The sequence below is a fragment of the Armigeres subalbatus genome, chromosome 3 (assembly GCF_024139115.2).
Source record: "Armigeres subalbatus isolate Guangzhou_Male chromosome 3, GZ_Asu_2, whole genome shotgun sequence".
Lineage (NCBI taxonomy): Eukaryota > Metazoa > Arthropoda > Insecta > Diptera > Culicidae > Armigeres > Armigeres subalbatus.
In genome coordinates, this window is record NC_085141.1 from 136,254,193 (window position 1) to 136,272,232 (window position 18,040).

The 18,040-nt window shown below is 44.5% G+C and overlaps 1 protein-coding gene across 5 annotated transcripts in view; it reads left to right on the forward strand.

Annotated features, from left to right (window-relative positions):
• LOC134220370 (uncharacterized) overlaps positions 1–18,040 on the forward strand; it is a 1,038,156-nt gene that overhangs the window by 115,553 nt on the left and 904,563 nt on the right. For 4 of the 5 annotated variants that reach the window (XR_009981878.1, XM_062699412.1, XM_062699413.1 and 1 more), the window contains one exon: positions 13,531–14,079. The gene's annotated coding sequence lies outside the window, so the exon portion shown is untranslated. The remainder of the gene's footprint in view (positions 1–13,530; positions 14,080–18,040) is intronic. The other variant, XM_062699415.1, reaches the window with a different exon arrangement.

Here is an 18,040-nt window from a genome sequence, read left to right on the forward strand (position 1 = left end):
GTGCAACATCATCCGCCAATCCGAAGTCATTTAGGTGCTCCATGGTTATAGGCTGCCATAACAGCCCGCGGTTTGGTTCACGGTCAATCGCACCTACCAGAATCTCGTCGATTACGATGAGGAACAGTAACGGTGATAGAATACATCCTTGCCTCACACTAGCTACGACCCGGATAGGGTCGGACAAGACCCCATTGTGCAGCACTCTACACGTCGAAAGCTTTTTCGTAGTCAATGAATACCAAGTAAAGGGACTCTTGGAATTCGTTGACCTGCTCCAAAATTATACGAAGCGTGACAATATGGTCCACACAGGATCTTCCGGCACGAAATCCGTCCTGCTGCCACCGGAGAGTCGCATCGATCTTCTCCTGAATCCGGGTTAGGATAATTTTGCATAGAACTTTGAGAACGGTTCACAACAACAGAATGCCTCGCCAATTATCGCATCTAGACAGGTTAGCATTTTAGGCACCTTCACTAAGATACCTTGCATTCAGTCGACCGGGAAAGTTGTGGTGTCCCAGATATTACGAAATAAACGATGCAGTAGTTGAGCGGATGTCATGGGGTCAGCTTTGAGCATGAACGGAGACGTATAGTGGCTGGAAATAGTACATACTTTGGACTCCGAAAGACACTCCGATCGAATAGAGCTCGCCGCCGTACCAAATTGACAATCTACAAAACGCTCATTAGACCGGTAGTCCTCTACGGACACGAGACCTGGACGATGCTCGTGGAGGACCAACGCGCACTTGGAGTTTTCGAAAGGAAAGTGCTGCGTACCATATATGGTACGTGGAGGAGGCGTATGAACCACGAGCTGCATGAGCTGCTGGGAGAACCATCCATCGTTCACACCGCGAAAATCGGACGACTACGGTGGGCCGGGTACGTAGCCAGAATGTCGGACAGTAACCCGGTGAAAATGGTTCTCGACAACGATCCGACGGGCACAAGAAGGCGAGGTGCGCAGCGGGCAACGTGGATCGATCAGGTGGAAGATGACTTGCGGACCCTCCGTAGACTGCGTGGTTGGCGACGTGTAGCCATGGACCGAGCCGAATGGAGATGACTCTTATATACCGCACAGGCCACTTCGGCCTTAGTCTGAATAAATAATAAAAATAATGTAGACCTTATGTTCTAACTCCAGAGATTTCTTGGACTTTCAAGAAGCTATGCTTTGAACACATTCTATTCTACATATCACAAAGAGTATATACCGCATTCGAAACAGTTTATAGATTGTTGGTTACTCATGTAGGTTTTAAGACTTTACTGCTGGTATTTCTTGGATGCGTGATACATGTAGCGTAAAAGAAGAAAATAGTGATTTGGCTCCGTTATGCACAAGGACAAATGCGCCCACCAAATGAAATATGGTACACGACAATTTATAAAAAAATAACTTTTCATAAGCCTTCTTTGAGTTAAAACGAGAATAGGACTTTACATTAATTGATACTTGATTCTTCTGAAAGTTTCACAGTTGTTTGTTCCGGGTTGAACTTAATCTAACGTTAAAAAACACATAAATAAAACTAAAAAAAAAACAAAGTTGTTTGTTTACATTTTTAGGCTGGCACGTCTTGGCCTCGGGGTGGGGCGTTTTAACCTGCATGGTTTGAATTTTCACGAAAATGCAGCACTTGGAAATAAAATCGTTTTCTCGGAATATAATTCGTTTTTTTGTCCAAATTTTTATTTCGTATTATGGATTGTAAGTTACATTAGTGGTTAACACATTGGAAGTACATACTTTCGATTGTTATCATCGGTTAATTTGAATATTTGCTTAGGGTGCATATTGATCATTGTTCCCTTACATTTATATTTGTTCAACTTTCCCAGCGAAATGTTCTATCTTTTATATAACACCTAAAAACAAATCTGACAATTATTTTATAAAATCGTGGCATTTACAATTCTGCAACGTTTTAATGCAAGGAATATAAGGTTTTCATACATAGGGAAACGGTTTGGCATTTCATCTCATAGCTCCCATTTCCATCCCATAATAAAAGCAATGAAAAAGAATTTGATTAAAATCATCCCAAATTGCATAAGCCAAATTTCTATAAAATTTTAGTAAGGTTCCTATGCAGAACTTTATTAAAATCTGCCATCTGCTGGTTGGGTGTATAAACACGGCTGACCCCAACCGAATCAGTTAGTGGTAGAGATGGGCAAAACGGATCACTTTGATGAACGGATCAGATCTGGGTCATTCAATCTAATGATCCGGATCTTTTAGTCGGATCGGATCCTTAGAATAAAACGCAAGAAGAATACAAAATAGTGAAACGTTCGTCATTCAGGCTCACACTTTTGAAGCGTACTGACAATAACTTCATCCTTTCTTGTTTGCAATGGATTACAAACAATAAACTTTTATTTTATTATTTCCTTACAAATGGTCGAATAATTTGCTGATCTGGTGATCTTTTAAAAAATGATCCACGAATCATTCACTCACTTTAGAGATCCAAATCATTTTAACGGTTCCGGATCAGATCGCCCATCTCTAGTTAGTGGGGAAATCTTGCAACTCGAGTTATAGGGGGAATGACGGCTTTGGCAGGTTTTGTTCTATTATTGGCAGGGGGGTTTTTTATGACTGACTAGGCTCAAATTTGGCCTAAACATTCTTTGCATATCAAAGAATATTGTGGCCAAATTTCATAAAATTTGGTCGACAAATACCCCCCTGCCAATAATAGAACAAAACCTGCCAAAGTCGTCTTTCCCCCTATTACCTACAAGCTAATGTAAACTAATATTTATATATAAAGATTTCTTTCCTCTGGACTTCTCTCTTTACTGCCTCCAAATTTCACTCACGTGGAGAATTGGCACATTCCAGTTGAGCCGTCCTTATCCATCTACACAATTAGGTAATAGGTATTAGGCATCTATGAAATTTGGATACCAGGATACCATTCTTACATTTGTGCATCGTATGGCTCGCGCTCTTGAATTTGAACTTTGTAGCCGCACTTTTTCCCACGAGCCCCTCAACGATATTTCTTCATTCCGAGCAAAACTCACCGGAAGCTCTTTGTCTGCAAAGCGACCTTTTCCGAGTGCGTTAATTTATCTCTTACTCCCGCGGTTCTTACTGCCGGTTGGCCGACCATTGTCCGTTCCGCAGCCCTGTAGACCGGAAGATCTCGTTTTTCCTCCTTTTTTCTATTCTTTTGTCGTCATCCAGCCACCCTGCTATTCATCGCGGCTCGTATTCGAGCGCAACATCCGAGTGGCATCATCTTACAAGGACATGAGAAAAATGACAGCCATTTCTCTCCTCTTACTCTAATTCGCATTCGTCTTTTGCTACACAGTCCAGTGCATCAAAATACGCTCAATGGGAACTATTGTGTAGCAATTATTGTGTGCCCCAGGACCTTCTGGTGAAAGCATTTAATTAAGAAGATGTAAGGATCCGATTACTACCTCCAGGGGGTGGCCATTTGTCACACCGGCTGGGTTAACGAACTGAACCGACATGCCCGAGAGGAAGTTCCGGTCCGAATGAACACCTGGTGCAACGTCCTCTGCTGGTCGAGCACGCAGCAGAGTCGATTGAGACATGCATCATTTGGTTGCGTTAGTATGGGCGCTTTCCCTCCCACGCAAACCGATGGTGCAATTGTTCGGTTTTAGTCCTGCTAAATGATTCGAAGTAAATGGACTCCTGATGAACATCCATATACATATTGACTCCATTGACGACGCACGCGACGGTCCTACAACTCAACTACAACTATACCAATCTGTGTCTCCTCCGGAGAAAGACCTACCAAGAAGGAGAATCACATTAAGTTAATTAACTGTGTCGTTGGAACGGCAGAAAAGGTACCGAGAAAACTCGAACTCGGATTGGAAGGTGTATTACACCGGCTGCCACACCTCATTAAAGACAGTTGAGGAGTTTTTGGCCTCTTCCTGTACGACCGAGCCGGCTGACGATGATGATGACTACGAGACAGCCACGATAAGCCTCGTTTGGCAAAGTTATAGCCGGTCGTTGTCACGGATTAGGCTCCATTGCCGGTGGTGGGCCGTGATTTGATTTCGAGACAGACTCATCGCCTGTCTAGTTTGGAATCGTTTTAATACACACTTGAGCGGAATGATCTTAATCGCTCGGAGAGCGAGCTCTACTGCTGCCTTAATGTGGTGGCAAATGAGGGAGCAAATTACACCAACCCAGAAGACATGGACTGATAAATCCTTTTGATGTGAGTTTTGTCGGGTGGTAGCTTAAATGAGTAAGCTTCATCGGACGCTTCCAGATGAGTTACTTCTGGGCTCGCGTGGCGACATGTGTCTGACTGTACACTGTAGTCGGTTTGTACGCGGTTCATAGGTAAAATGTGGCTACCATCCAGTAACCAAACCAAAAGTTCAGATTTTACTTAAATTTGTTCCTAACCGAAACAAGTTCACATTTAGTTCCATACAACCTAACGGAGCTTTAAACTTCACTTTTGCGCTTTCACCATACAAAAAATAACTTAAAATGCGAGCTGATTAAGAGAAAACATCCCCTCTTATCCGTACTTCTTGGGTTGCTTGGGCATTACTCAGTGGTACGATGTGAGGAATTTGACGAGGATAAATTATGCTCAGAACCCTTGCTGTTCAAACCCCAATTTGATACTACGAGTAGGTAATTCATTGGAAAATTTGTTGCTTAAAAGCACCGAGAGTGAAATTCAGCTACTAGAAGGTTCACTTTAGGTAATTTTACTCTACATCTCTATCAGTTGAACCGAAAAAATGGTATTAATGAAATGTGACTCGTGGCTGCCATAAGAAGGTTATATAAAATAAAAAAATCCTGAAATAATGTTGGATGATGGTTCTATATTGATCATTGACAATTCAAAACATCAAAATCACATGCTGGCAAAACGATTAAATCCGGGTGAATAATCAATGAATAAATTTCCACCCTATGTCGTGCCATATTTACCGTATCTATTTCTATCAAACTTCCGATATTCCCATCACGAGCTATGTTTAGCCTTCGCATTAATTAAAATAGGCTGTTCAATTTCGGATCTGTGGATTCCAAGGTTAAATCAATTTGCGGTCGGCTATCGCTTCAGAAGCCGCAAGCCAAAATCGTGTTATATCCCTGTCTCGTGCAAAGTCATTTTTGATTGCCAATTAGAGTTCCTCTCGAAAATTAAACTCAATCCTAACGATGTTTTCTTGTTTGTTTCCGTCTCTCTCTCCGTCATGTTTCAGTTTCCAACCGTACATATCGCGTTGTAAGCCACCACCGCACCGGAGAACCGGAGATTTATGAAACCAATTTAGCGAGCAGTTGCCCCGTAGATGGACGCCAGTCAGGATGCTGGTAAACAAGCCCGAAAGGAAAGCTGGGAAATTCTCCTTCGGATCGACTCTCGACTGTGAACCAGTTGCTTTTTTTCTATTTGGTCCGCAAACTTTCCAGATCTTTTTCACATTTGCGCTGACTAGGATGTGGTCGACATTGTGTGCCATTTTAGAACTCCGTGTAGCAACCACCATCAAACCGAACTAGCTCTGGCGGGAAAAGTGCACTCGATTGTGCCAAGACTAGCGGAAAAATAATTGCACCGCTGAAAGTGAGAACGACGTGAGAATTGCATTGAAGAAATTTATATAAAAAAGTAGACGATCGACGAGCGAAAATTTCCCATAAACCTCGGCTAACACCCTCTCTGTCCGGCTAAAGCACCTCGCTGGACAAAGGGGGCGGAGGCGAGCGCGCGTGAGTTTAGAGTGAGTAAATTAATGGGATGAACTTTGTATCGTTGATCTGTACAACAGCGATAGCGGGGCATAATTGTTGCTCGCGAAATGAGTGTACTTGAGTTTCGGAGCGGTTGAAGAATCAACAATTGACGTTTTTTTGTTTCGAACAAAAAAATAGAACAGATTGCAACTTGTTGCGTACTTGTGTCTTAAATTTATACACGAATACATCAACCATGGAGGAACTTCCGGAGGAATTCCTGGAGGAGCTTCTGGAGGAATTCCTGGCGGAACTTCCGGAGGAATTCCTGGCGGAACTTCCGAAGGAATTCCTAGCGGAACTTCCGGAGGAATTCCTGGCGGAACTTCCGGAGGAATTCCTAGCGGAACTTCCGGAGGAATTCCTGGCGGAACTTCCGGAGGAATTCCTGGCGGAACTTCCGGAGGAATTCCTGGAGGAACTTCTGAAGGAATTTCTGGAGGAACTTTTACAGGATTTTATGGAGCAACTTCCGGAGGAATTCCTTCAGGAGCTTTCGGAGGAATTCCTGAAGGAAATTCTTGTCTTATTTACCATCCATTATTTATCTCGTGCCATTCCTACATTTGATTCCTTGTCATTTATTTGGAATCTCCGTGTGTACAAATGGGAATACGCTTTTTTCTAGTGTCACGCTGCATATAAAATTGTCGGACTTTCTATCGCTCCTATCGCTCCTTTCCTGCCATGCGCCACAAGAAAATATGGCGTTGACTACTCTCCCGCAATGGTATTGGTATTTGTATGGAATTTAGAAAACTTGGTTGAAATAAAAAGAGCTTCCTTCAAAATTTAATGCGGTCACATAGGGTAAATGATGTATCTTGGACAAGCGCAGGACATTCATTAGAAAATATATCGAGATTGAATAGTATAAAACAATTGAAAACCACTAGGTTCATCCAAATACATAACCTATGATTAGTCTTGTGTCTCCATTGCCCAATTTTTGAGTAAATTACGTTTACTAGGTGTAAACTGTGATATACTGCGAACTGAAATATTTTCTTTTTGGATTATCAATCTAGATCAATATTTGAAAGGGGTAATAGCTTATTCTTCTGATTCTTCTTCCACATATATAGCTATATACGTAGACGAAGAATCAGAAGGAATAAATTTTGGCTGTTACGCCCTTTTCAAATGTTGGTCTAGATATAATTTCGACATGGAAAATGCATATATTTTGGACAGAGTCATTTTCTCCTAATTTAAAAATGGCCACCTACAGATCTCAATGGTATGACTTACCTACACGTATCCACATTCATTTTAAATGCATTTATTTGCTTAACTGACATAGATTAAACCAGAAATTAACATTGTTTCGCAATCTTAGCGATATCGTTGAAAACAGCCTGAAAGTTGGCAATTAATGGTTCATTCATGTACTGTACATGGGGTGACCAATAAATGTCTGATGCATAAAAACATAACTTCATTTTGGTCACTCCTTTTTTATCCGTCTCAAGTTCATGTTAAGCGATTGGAATATGTTAGTATCTCAATTACAATTAAACTTTGGCCGCAGAACCTCAAAATTGCCGTTTGAACCAATTTAAACGTGTTTCAGGTGCATGTTACGAAGAGTCCTATAATGCATGTTCTCCTGCATACTGGCGTCCAGCAGGCACTTTGGTAGAAAGCTTTACATTTTAGATAATTTTAAAGATAAATAATAGTTGATTTGTGAATTCTCATCAGGAGCCGCTAGAGTTGAGGTAAAAGTATGCAATGATCATACTTTCGATAAAAAATTTCCTACACATTATCTAAAATTGATCGAAGAAGCTCAGGCTTGTCCAAAATATGTACATGTCCAAAATATATCATTTACCCTATACTTTTATAAGGGGAAGACTCGGATACAGGGTGTTAAACGGAAATTTCCAAATTCGAGACCGTCACGAAATTAGGATAGATTTTAAACGCTATTTTTTTTTTCATGATGACCATGCATTGCGTAGTTGCTACTCCGTGATCGACCAGAACAATCGCAATTGCACAGGGAACCAATGGACGGAAGCATGGGATTTGCTCTCCAACCTCAATGTGCACAGTCCGAGAGCTCTAGTATTTTGGATAGTCGATAACGGCGCTGGCCACGTCCTCGCGGTCATCGGGGATGGGAAGGAATTGATGATGCAGTCACTCGCCTATTGCAAGCCGAGAACACCTCTGCACTCGCCACGAGCTCCTGCGGAATTTTATTGGAATCTTGGGGTTAAGGTTTTATGGCAGAGGTTCGTCTTGGTTAACGGGTTGCCAATGTGATAGTTATGAAAGGGTGGTGTAGTATTCTAATTGGATGCCGAAACGAACTTTTTCGCTCATTTCGAATTCTAACAGTAACCTGCTAGAACTACTCAAGTTATAGGTATAGGGATAGAAGATGGAAACGGTATGAAAGCCCATTTCCAGTTCTAGCGATTGCTAGAACATGAGAAATATATGAAAAGATACAAAGTAGGAGAAATGGAACGGGCCTGGGATTGAACCCACGACCTCCTGCGTATGAGCCAGAAGCGGTAGTCAAATGACCACCAAGCCCGTTGATTAGGATAGATTTAAACGCCAATAGCGTTTTTATCTTCCCATGGATTTTCGAGATTTTCTTTTTAATCGATTCGCTAATTCTATCGATACTATTGATTTTCAATGTTAAACTATTGAAAATGTTATTTCTTTCCAAACTTGGTAAAAAAATCAGAATTAATCAATCCCGTTCATGCATCCTCAACACGGATATCAGATACAGCCTTTTGGGTCAATGCCTCGTTTTCCCTGTGTACAAAAAGACTCGTGTTTCGCGTGCGCGCGTCATTTTCATTCAGGATATCACGGAGAGCGGATTAGGGCGTCCCAGTGACAATGGCTGTCGTAGTGGTGGAACAGCAGAAAATTTTATGGTGGTAGCGGCGGTCGTGACATGATGCGCTGCTCATTGACGACCGTATACCAATTTGGAAATCGACGGCGTCCGTATCCGAATAATCGGATGGCGGTCCTGTGGTTGATGTTACTGAGGCGCAAAAGTGAAAATAAATCGGTTCTTTTCAGAACCTTGATTATATTTGGAAAGAAGCCCAAGTTCAAATATTTTTTCTCATGTGCAAGCACTAGGAAATAGAAAATTCTCCAATGATATTTTCTAGCGTGATTATGAGTTTAGTTATATGTTGTTAGTGATTGGGAAAGTTGATTTTAGACGAACTTTCTTCGTAGTACAAAGCATAACGGCGTCGGTATCGAACTCATAGCGTCAGTGCCAGTCCGCGCATCGGGTATCGGCGGGTGGTTGCTACAGCAATTTATTCACTACACGGAGATTTTAATTTACCTATTAATAGCTACTTTTATGAGCCATCTCTTTCACCCTGCAGAAAAATTTACCCATTTTTCAAGTTTATTTTATTTCTATGGCACTCGGACAATTAGTGCAACGAAATGTGCATTGAATAAAAAAAATAGCTTAAAATAGTAGAATAAAGTTTTAAAGTGTTCATTGTGTCGTATGAATGTGTGAAATTTGTCCTAAATTCTTTTAAAACTGCTACAACTTATGTTAGACACCCTTAATTGTGCATTGATGCGTAATTTATGTACCGAAAAACAAACATAATTTTCATTTCAATGAACGTTTTTCAGAACCAATGGCAAATGAAACCAGAATATGAACTGCATGAAAATCTTCCGAAAAGTTTACATTCTGCTTTAGCCACTTGCTTGCGTTAAAAAAAAGTACATGCAGTTTTTTTTTTCAATTCGAAATTCTCAATCTTATTCAGTAATTAATATTTTTCTGCATGCAAAAAAATAATCAGAATACTTTCTTCACTTCAATATTTATTCTCCACACAGTTCACAACATCCAAATATCGAGATCACTTCGATCATTTTTGTATCGGTCATCACATTCACCAAAAATCACTAAATGATGTGACTGCCATGTTGTTTGTGTTTTTTTTTCCCTAAACAATGGAGGGGGAATCTGCTCAACAGACATTCTGGGTTGACCAGGAAGTGCGGGGTTAGGGATCACCGAGGGAGGCAGGACTACATCCCCGACCCGCTAAACCGTTTCCATTGCCGCCAAGCCCATAGTCCCTTCGGTACAACCAGAAAGTAATGCTTCAAAGGGGGGCCAGTGCACAACGCACCCTCGAGGTTAGCTGCGTGTCCTTGCAGCACCGAACATCGTTACTCGCTTTTTAGAAGAAAACCATGGTATCGTGCCAGCGCGTTGCCGGCTTTCCAGGTGGCCTTACCACGTCCTATGTCCTGTAGGAAGGGTCGACTTCGCGCCTGCTTCCCTCTGCACGACTGGTATCAAGAATGATGATGCCGCGTGCACCCCAAATTGACCTTTCTGCGATAGGGCCTATTCGCCAGCACACAGAGGGACTTGCCGACGCGAGGCCTACGCCTGCCCCAGCCTTGACGAGGACCCCTTTCCGTCCTCGGGCTCGGAACCCGCCCGGTTGACCGACGCCGCGAAAGCGACGATACCATGTTGTTCTTCGCGCGGCCACCGGTATGACCCATGAAGCCGACTCCGATCCCTTGGACCACCTCTTATTTGCGCCTGAACTAGCCATCCTTGAGTCCACGCGCCACCTTCTGTGTAGCTCCGAGACGATTTGGGCGATAGCTGATAAAACGGCGTTCCAGCCAACTTCATCTTTACACATCCTCCGAACTAGGTTGTCCGGGGTAGTATCCAGACCACATGTGGCAAGCATGTGGTCACGCATTGCGCGAAAACGTGAGCACACGAACAACACGTGTTCCGCCGTTTCCTCTAAACCTGCGCACACCAAACACTCGGGCGAGGCCGAGCAAGCCAGCTGCGTTACCTGCACTTTGATTTTGCAGCACGCTTAAACGCCGGACACATCGAACCCCCCATGGGGTGCTTGCTGTTCACAGCTTTCCTGGAACAAATCAAACAATTTTGAGGGTTCGTGCAGCATTGTGCCTTATGTCCCTCCAATCCGCAGCGTCGGCAGAGATTGCTTCTGTCAGGGCCTTTGCAGTCCCATTGCTTGTGCCCCGGTTCCAGGTACTTGAAGCAAACTTCGGGTTGCTCGTATATGCGCACAGTGCATACCGACCATCCCACCTTGACGCTCCCTAACTTGACTACCTTGGAGGCGTTCGCTGCAGATAGCCGAACCAATGCTACCTGCGTCCCTGCCGGACCTTTCCGTAGCCGAACGGCTGCGGTGGGCGTCTCCACTTCACACTGTCGCCGCAGTGCCGTGACGAGCTCTTCGACTTCAGTGATCTCGTCCAGGTCTTTAACCCTTAGATTCACCTCCGTCGTGAGTGCCCTCACCTTGACCGTCTCGCCTAGGACCTCCTCCGCCAACTTCTTGTAGGCGGCGCCTTTTGCGAGACGACCCGCTTCAGCTCGAGTATCATCTCGCCCATCCGGGTACGTCTTATTCGACGTACGTCGGCACCGAGTTCACCGAGCTTGACGTCACTCCTCATCGCCTTCAAAGCATCCGAGTACTTAGCCTCGTCCGCCGTGATGACTAGGGCATCGCCCCTGGAGCGATTGGCGCCTACCCTAGACGTCTTGCTACCCTCATTCGCCTGGGCCTTCTTTTCGGCCCTTGACGTCTTCGGTTTCCTCTTGTTCTTGACCAGGGTCCAGGAGGCGTCATCCCCCTCTATTTCCCTGGTCTGGTGCGGCTGAGAACTTTCAGCCTGCCGTAACCCCTTACCACCGTCTTTTCCTGAGTGGACGGACCTTTCCAGGTCCTTCCTCCCCGGTTTTGAGGTACCTGACCGGGGTTCAGCTTCCCAGCCCCACCACCCTTGTTCGGGGTAGTAACCTCCGCGTTTTGAGCGGCCCCAGGGAGCTCATCCCTGGAGACTGTCTCCCCAGTATTTGTGTCTGCTCCGTTGGAGCAGTCACCCCTGACGTACCCGCAAATACTTGAGCCTCAGTCTGGGTAGACTTTGGCACCACCGTCTTTGCTGGCACGCCTTCGGTCGATTCGACCTTGCCCGAGTCCGCGAATCCTTGGGCCTCAGTCTGCAGACCTCGACTCCACCGATTTCACGGGTTTACACTTGGCCGTCCTGACCGCCCTCTCCAGCTTGGCGTCCAGCATCGACTTTCGAAGTTTCTGCAAGCTCCTCTTGAGGTCCTTGCTGATATTATGCTTCGATGACGCAAAGTCGATGATGGCGTCCAGCTGTTCCGTCGCCACCTCGAAGGCCGAAAGCCCATCGCGTTTGCGGTTCATCGCCTCCACAAGCCATGGGCCATCAATAACCCCTACCGGCGTTTTTCTAGCCGAGAGGAAGGTTGAGTGACCCACGCTGGCGCTGCGCACTGAGTTGCCGACTATTGCCTCTGGCCTCCTAGGCGGAGACCTGAACAACCCACCTCTTGCGAAGGGGTTGTCGCCTACACTACTACCACTAATTGAAGAATTGACTTGGTTTTCCATTTTGGTCCCACGAGTTGCTCGGGAAAAGAGGTCCACCACGCCAGAGCCCAGCATGACGCGGTAAGGGACAATTACTGAGGAGGGTGCCCAGGTACCCCACAGGCTCCGTTAAAGGCCTAGCTTATTATTTCACCCCCCTGGCCGTGCATCCCCTCGGCACGGGTCGCTTAACGCCTTGGGATTAGGGGTTAGGGACGATGGTTCCGGTCTAACTCGCAGTGGCCATGGGGAGGGGTCGTCAAGCCCTTGGACAAAGTCCCTGCTGCCCCCCTGTGTGTGTGTACGTACCAAAATGTAGCAAAAGTGTCACTTATTTTTCAGGCACTTATCCTCAACTGATTTCCTCGCAACGACACAGAAAAGTGCATTCGACGCAGAAAAGTGTCTCATTGTTTCCTATTAAAAATTGGCCGGATCGGACTATGGGATCGGAAGTTATGACCAAAATATTTTTTTTACGAAATAATCGCGTAAAAAAGTGTCACTCATTTTTCGGGCACTTTTCCTCAACCGATTTCCTCGCAACAAGTTGCATTTGACGCAGAATTGTGTCCCATTATTTTCTATTAAAAATTGGCCAGATGGCTATGGGATCGGAAATTATGGCCAAAATACTTTTTTTACGGAATAATCGCGTATAAAAGTGTCACTCATTTTTCGGGCACTTATCATCAACCGATTTCCTCGCTACAAGTTGCATTCGACGCAGAATGGGACACAATTGTCTTCTATAGAAAATTGGCCAGATCGGACTATGGGACGCAGAATCCTGTCCCATTGTTTCCTATTGAAAATTGGCCGGATCGGACCATGGGCTCAGAAGTTATGGTCAAAATATTTTTTGTTTAGACAACAACGAGTGGAAAAGTCTAGCTCGTTTTTCAGGCACTTACCCTTAACGGATTTGCTAGCAACAAGTTGCGTTCGACGAAGAATCCTGTCCCATTGTTTCCTATTGAAAATTTGCCGGATCGGACTATGGGCTCAAAAGTTATGGACAAAATACTTTTTTTGATACCAAAAGTGCGTAGAAATTACAAACTCAAAATAAACGAGAAAGGCACCATCACCGCTAGGTGGATTAATCTGGGTTTTTTAATCAGTCATTTGGATGTGGGATAGAACTGCGAACATCGAATGATCACAACTCAGATGGCGATAAAACAGTTAGTTATAATGATTTCCTTAACAAATGTCTCCTAATCTGACAACGAAAAAAAAATGAACTTCAGTTTGCGTAATGTGGTTTGTTTTTCTCTCTTACAGGGGAAAAGTGACGGCACCCGCTCCCTTCATCATCGGGCGTAGATAACTGTGCTATTTGTATTAGATAATTCATCTGCCGGTCGCCGGGGCACCGCCATCATCATCAGTCTTGAAGCCGTCACAATAGACGCCATAGATGAAAGTGAAACTGCGCGAAGATCTGGGAAAAATTAAAGCCGAGCCCTCTGTTCTGCGTGGCGGAGCTGTGCTGTGGTGCGGCGAAAGGTGAAAAAGTGTTCCAATCAGTGTCTGCGGGAAGGGTGACGGAAGTGAATTATTATGTTTGAAGAAGTCAGCTAAAAAGGAAGCGCAAGATAGCGTTCGTCATTGTCAGAGGAAGAAAAAAAAAGCGTGGGAGTGAAGTGCGGTGGTGTGGAAAAGCAATTATCGAGATAATATGCATTTTGCACATTGCCCAAGTAGTGCTGTGGCAGCTTTTGGTGTGAAAAATTGGAGCAGTCTCGTCGAGTGACTCAATCGAGAACGACAACGACGACGACAACGAGGTCTGACAACTGCCGCCTCCAACGGCGACCAACATTGAATCAGGTAAGTGAGATAATAGTGCTGTCCAATGAGCAGCTCGAAGTAGCTCGAAGTTGTTCCTGTCACGCTCATGCCCGTTTGTTGACAAAAAAGAACGAGCAGGACAGGAACAACTTCGAGCTACTTCGAGCTGCTCATTGGACAGCATTAATGTCAGTCACTGTTTCATGTGAACGAGATAAACGATGCAATTAGAGGTACTCCCATGCAAAATATGTAATGGCATAGCTTATGGTTTTCGTTCTCTTGCGCTTCATGGGAAGCAGAGTAATTTCGTTGTGTAATGTAGTAACTGAATGGAAAATTGTTTGAAAATTTCATGTCCACAATATAAGCATGGAAATGGAGGCGAAATTCTGTCAATCTTGAAGCTATGTAATTTAAAGCGAAATTGCCTGAAATTTGTTTTTTTCGAAATGCGAGGACATTTTTTTATTATTATTCCTTTTTGTTTGTACACACGCAGTTCAATCCACAACCAATCTAATTTCTGGAAGTAATACTTACACAAGCACTCTCGACTTTCCCAGATGGACAAGTAAGCCTGTATTTTCGGTATGGAAATTGTCTCGACTTCCCTAGGCATAAAAGTATCATCGTGTAAGCCTCATGATATAACGAATGCAAAAATGGTAACTTGAGTTAGAAACCTTGCAATTAATAACTGTGAAAGTGCTTAATGAACACTGAGCAGCGAGGCGGCAATGTCCCAGTGGGGGATGTAATGCCAATAAAAAGAAGAAGAAGAAGGAACGTCCACCGCGGTTCTCCCAACCGCTCAGTGAGGGGTAGAACCAACCTGTATACGGTCAACACACGCGAACGAGCGAATTCGTTGTACAGTCTTATATTTACTGATAAAATTGAAACCCCGGGAAATTATTATTAACAACACTGTAGTAAACGCACAAACAAGTGAAACAAAAGTTAATCTTCACGACACAATCAGGACCGGATTTAGCCAGAAGGAGGAGGCCCCAATTTGCGGCGCCCCTAAAAGTGCAATAATTATTGCTTCGAACTGAATTCCTTGCAATTCTTTCAAGAGTTTCTTCTTACAATTTCTATTAAATCTCCTTCCAAACCAAGGTTCGCTATAAGATCTTCCTAAAATTTCTTCAGCATTTTCTCCAATAATCCCTTCTGCGCTTTCTCGGGAAGTTATTGTTTTTTATTTATTCAGACTAAGGCCGAAGTGGCGTGTGCGGTATATAAGAGTCTTCTCCATTCGGCTCGGTTCATGGCTACACGTCGCCAACCACGCAGTCTACGGAGGGTCCGCAAGTCATCTTCCACCTGATCGATCCACCTTGCCCGCTGCGCACCTCACCTTCTTGTGCCCGTCGGATCGTTGTCGAGAACCATTTTCACCGGGTTACTGTCCGACATTCTGGCTACGTGCCCGGCCCATCGCAGTCGTCCGATTTTCGCGGTGTGAACGATGGATGGTTCTCCCAACAGCTGATGCAATTCGTGGTTCATTCGCCTCCTCCACGTACCGTCCGCCATCTGCACCCCACCATAGATGGTACGCAGCACTTTCCTTTCGAAAACTCCAAGTGCGTGTTAGTCCTCCACGAGCATCGTCCAGTTCTCGTGTCCGTAGAGGACTACCGGTCTAATGAGCGTTTTGTAGATTGTCAGTTTGGTACGGCGGCGAACTCTATTCGATCGGAGCGTCTTGCGGAGTCCAAAGTATGTACGATTTCCTGCCACTATGCGTCTCCGAATTTCTCTGCTGATATCATTTTCGGCAGTCACCAGTGAGGTACTTGGGGTACACAAATTCTAATACCACATCGATGTCGTCACCACCGATGCAAACTCGCGGTGGGTGGCTCACATTAGGAAGTTCCTCCTGTTAAAATATTTCATTCATAAGCTTGTGAGAAAATAAAAACAGTGTATCGAAACTGTTACTGCATTTCTTCTCAACAACACTGGGGTAATTCGACATGCATTTTGCTCCAAGGATACTAGTAATGCTACAATAGATCTAATGACTGGTTGCCGTCGCACTCCCAAACTGAAAAAAAAGATGATATTTCTGGATGAATTCGTAAAATCCAGCGGAGTTTTAAAGAAATCTTTGAACTGAAAGCATTCCAGAAGCAATTCTTGAAAGAATTTCTGGGGAAATCCTGGAGAAATTTCCAAAAAAAAAGAGCCGTGCCAAAGGAATAGTTCCAGGAGAATCATCCGAAAGATGATGATGCGTGTCTTCCGATAGCGGAGTAGAGCAGAACTACCAAAGCGGACTTGAAACACATAAGCCTGGAAGGCTAATGCTACACATTTGATTCTATACATATTTGACCTCTATTCCGTCGTCGATCGGCTTCTCGTTCCACCACCGGATTTCTACTTCAGCCCAATCAGACTAATAATCCAGCGGCCACAGTCCCGTCATGGAAGCCAAAGTCCAGTCACCAGGGAACTGCTTTGGCCCAAGTTTTTAGATATTCTGGGTCACTCAAACTGTCCTTTCTTTGAGTTCTAACTTGAAATCCACAGCTGCTTATTTCAGCAAATTTATTTTCATTGCAGTCGGGACTTGAAATCTTAACTTCTAATTGCATTCAATTATACCCATTACATCATCTGGAAGGTCCGTAGACGAGCTGGTCTAGGACTGAAAGTCTCCTTCATAAAGGTAGTAATAATAGAAAAAACTGGAAGGTCAACATATATCGTAAGATCGTTATGGGATATTCTAGATCAGCGGTTCTTGAGAGGTGCTTTTCCGATCTTTTACATTCATTGAGGAACACCTATTTTTTCGTTGGTTTATAAAAATTGGCATAGTCATGAGACAAAGGAAAACGGACCTGGAAATTAACACGACATATGGCTCTCCAAAATGTTGTCTGAAATCTTCGTTATTCTGAAAAACTTTGCAATTCAAATTAAGTATAATATATACATGAATATTTTAATATCACTTTCATGATTTGATGATTTCTGGAGGCTTCGGAGCCTCTTGAAAGTAGGCTTCTGCGCTTCGTGAAAGAACTTCCGAGCCTCTTAAATAGAGGCTTCAAAGCTTTTTCTAATGAAGTTTCGAAGCCTCTTTAAAAAAAAATTCCTTGAAATGAGGCTTCCGAGCCTCCTAAAAGGGGGTTTAGGTGTCACTCAAAAGATGGCTTCCGAGCCTCTTGAAATAAGGCTTCCGAGCCTCTTGAAAGGAGGCTTCCGAGCCTCTTGAAAGGAGGCTTCCGAGCCTCTTGAAAGGAGGCTTCCGAGCCTCTTGAAAGGAGGCTTCCGAGCCTCCCTCTTGAAAGGAGGCTTCCGAGCCTCTTGAAAGGAAGCTTCCGAGCAATTGAAAGGAGGCTTTCGGGCCTCTTGAAAGGAGGCTTCTGAGCCTCTTGAAAGGAGGCTTCCTGAGCCTCTTGAAAGGAGGCTTCCAGGCCTCTTGGAAGGAGGCTTCCAGGCCTCTTGAAAGGAGCCTTCGAGCCTCTTGAAAGGAGACTCTGAGCCTCTTGAAAGGAGACTTCTGAGCCTCTTGAAAGGAGGCCTGAGCCTCTTGAAAGGAGGCTCTGAGCCTCTTGAAAGGAGGCTTTCGAGCCTCTTGAAAGGAGACTTGAGCCTCTTGAAAGGAGACTTCTGAGCCTCTTGAAAGGAGGCTTCTGAGCCTCTTGGAAAGGGAGGCTTCCGAACCTGTTGAAAGGAGGCTCCCATGCCTCTTGGAAAGGAGGCTTCCGAGCCTCTTGAAAGGAGGCTTCCGAGCCTCTTGAAAGGAGGCTTCCGAGCCTCTTGAAAGGAGGCTTCCGAGCCTCTTGAAAGGAGGCTTCCAAGACTCTTGAAAGGAGGCTCGGAATTCCTCCGAAAGTTCCTCCGGGAATTCCTCCGGAAGTTCCTCCGGGAATTTTTCGGAAGTTCCTCCGGGAATTCTTTCTTAAGTTCCTCCGGGAATTCCTCCGGAAGTTCCTCCGGGAATTCCTTCGGGAATTCCTTCTGAAATTCC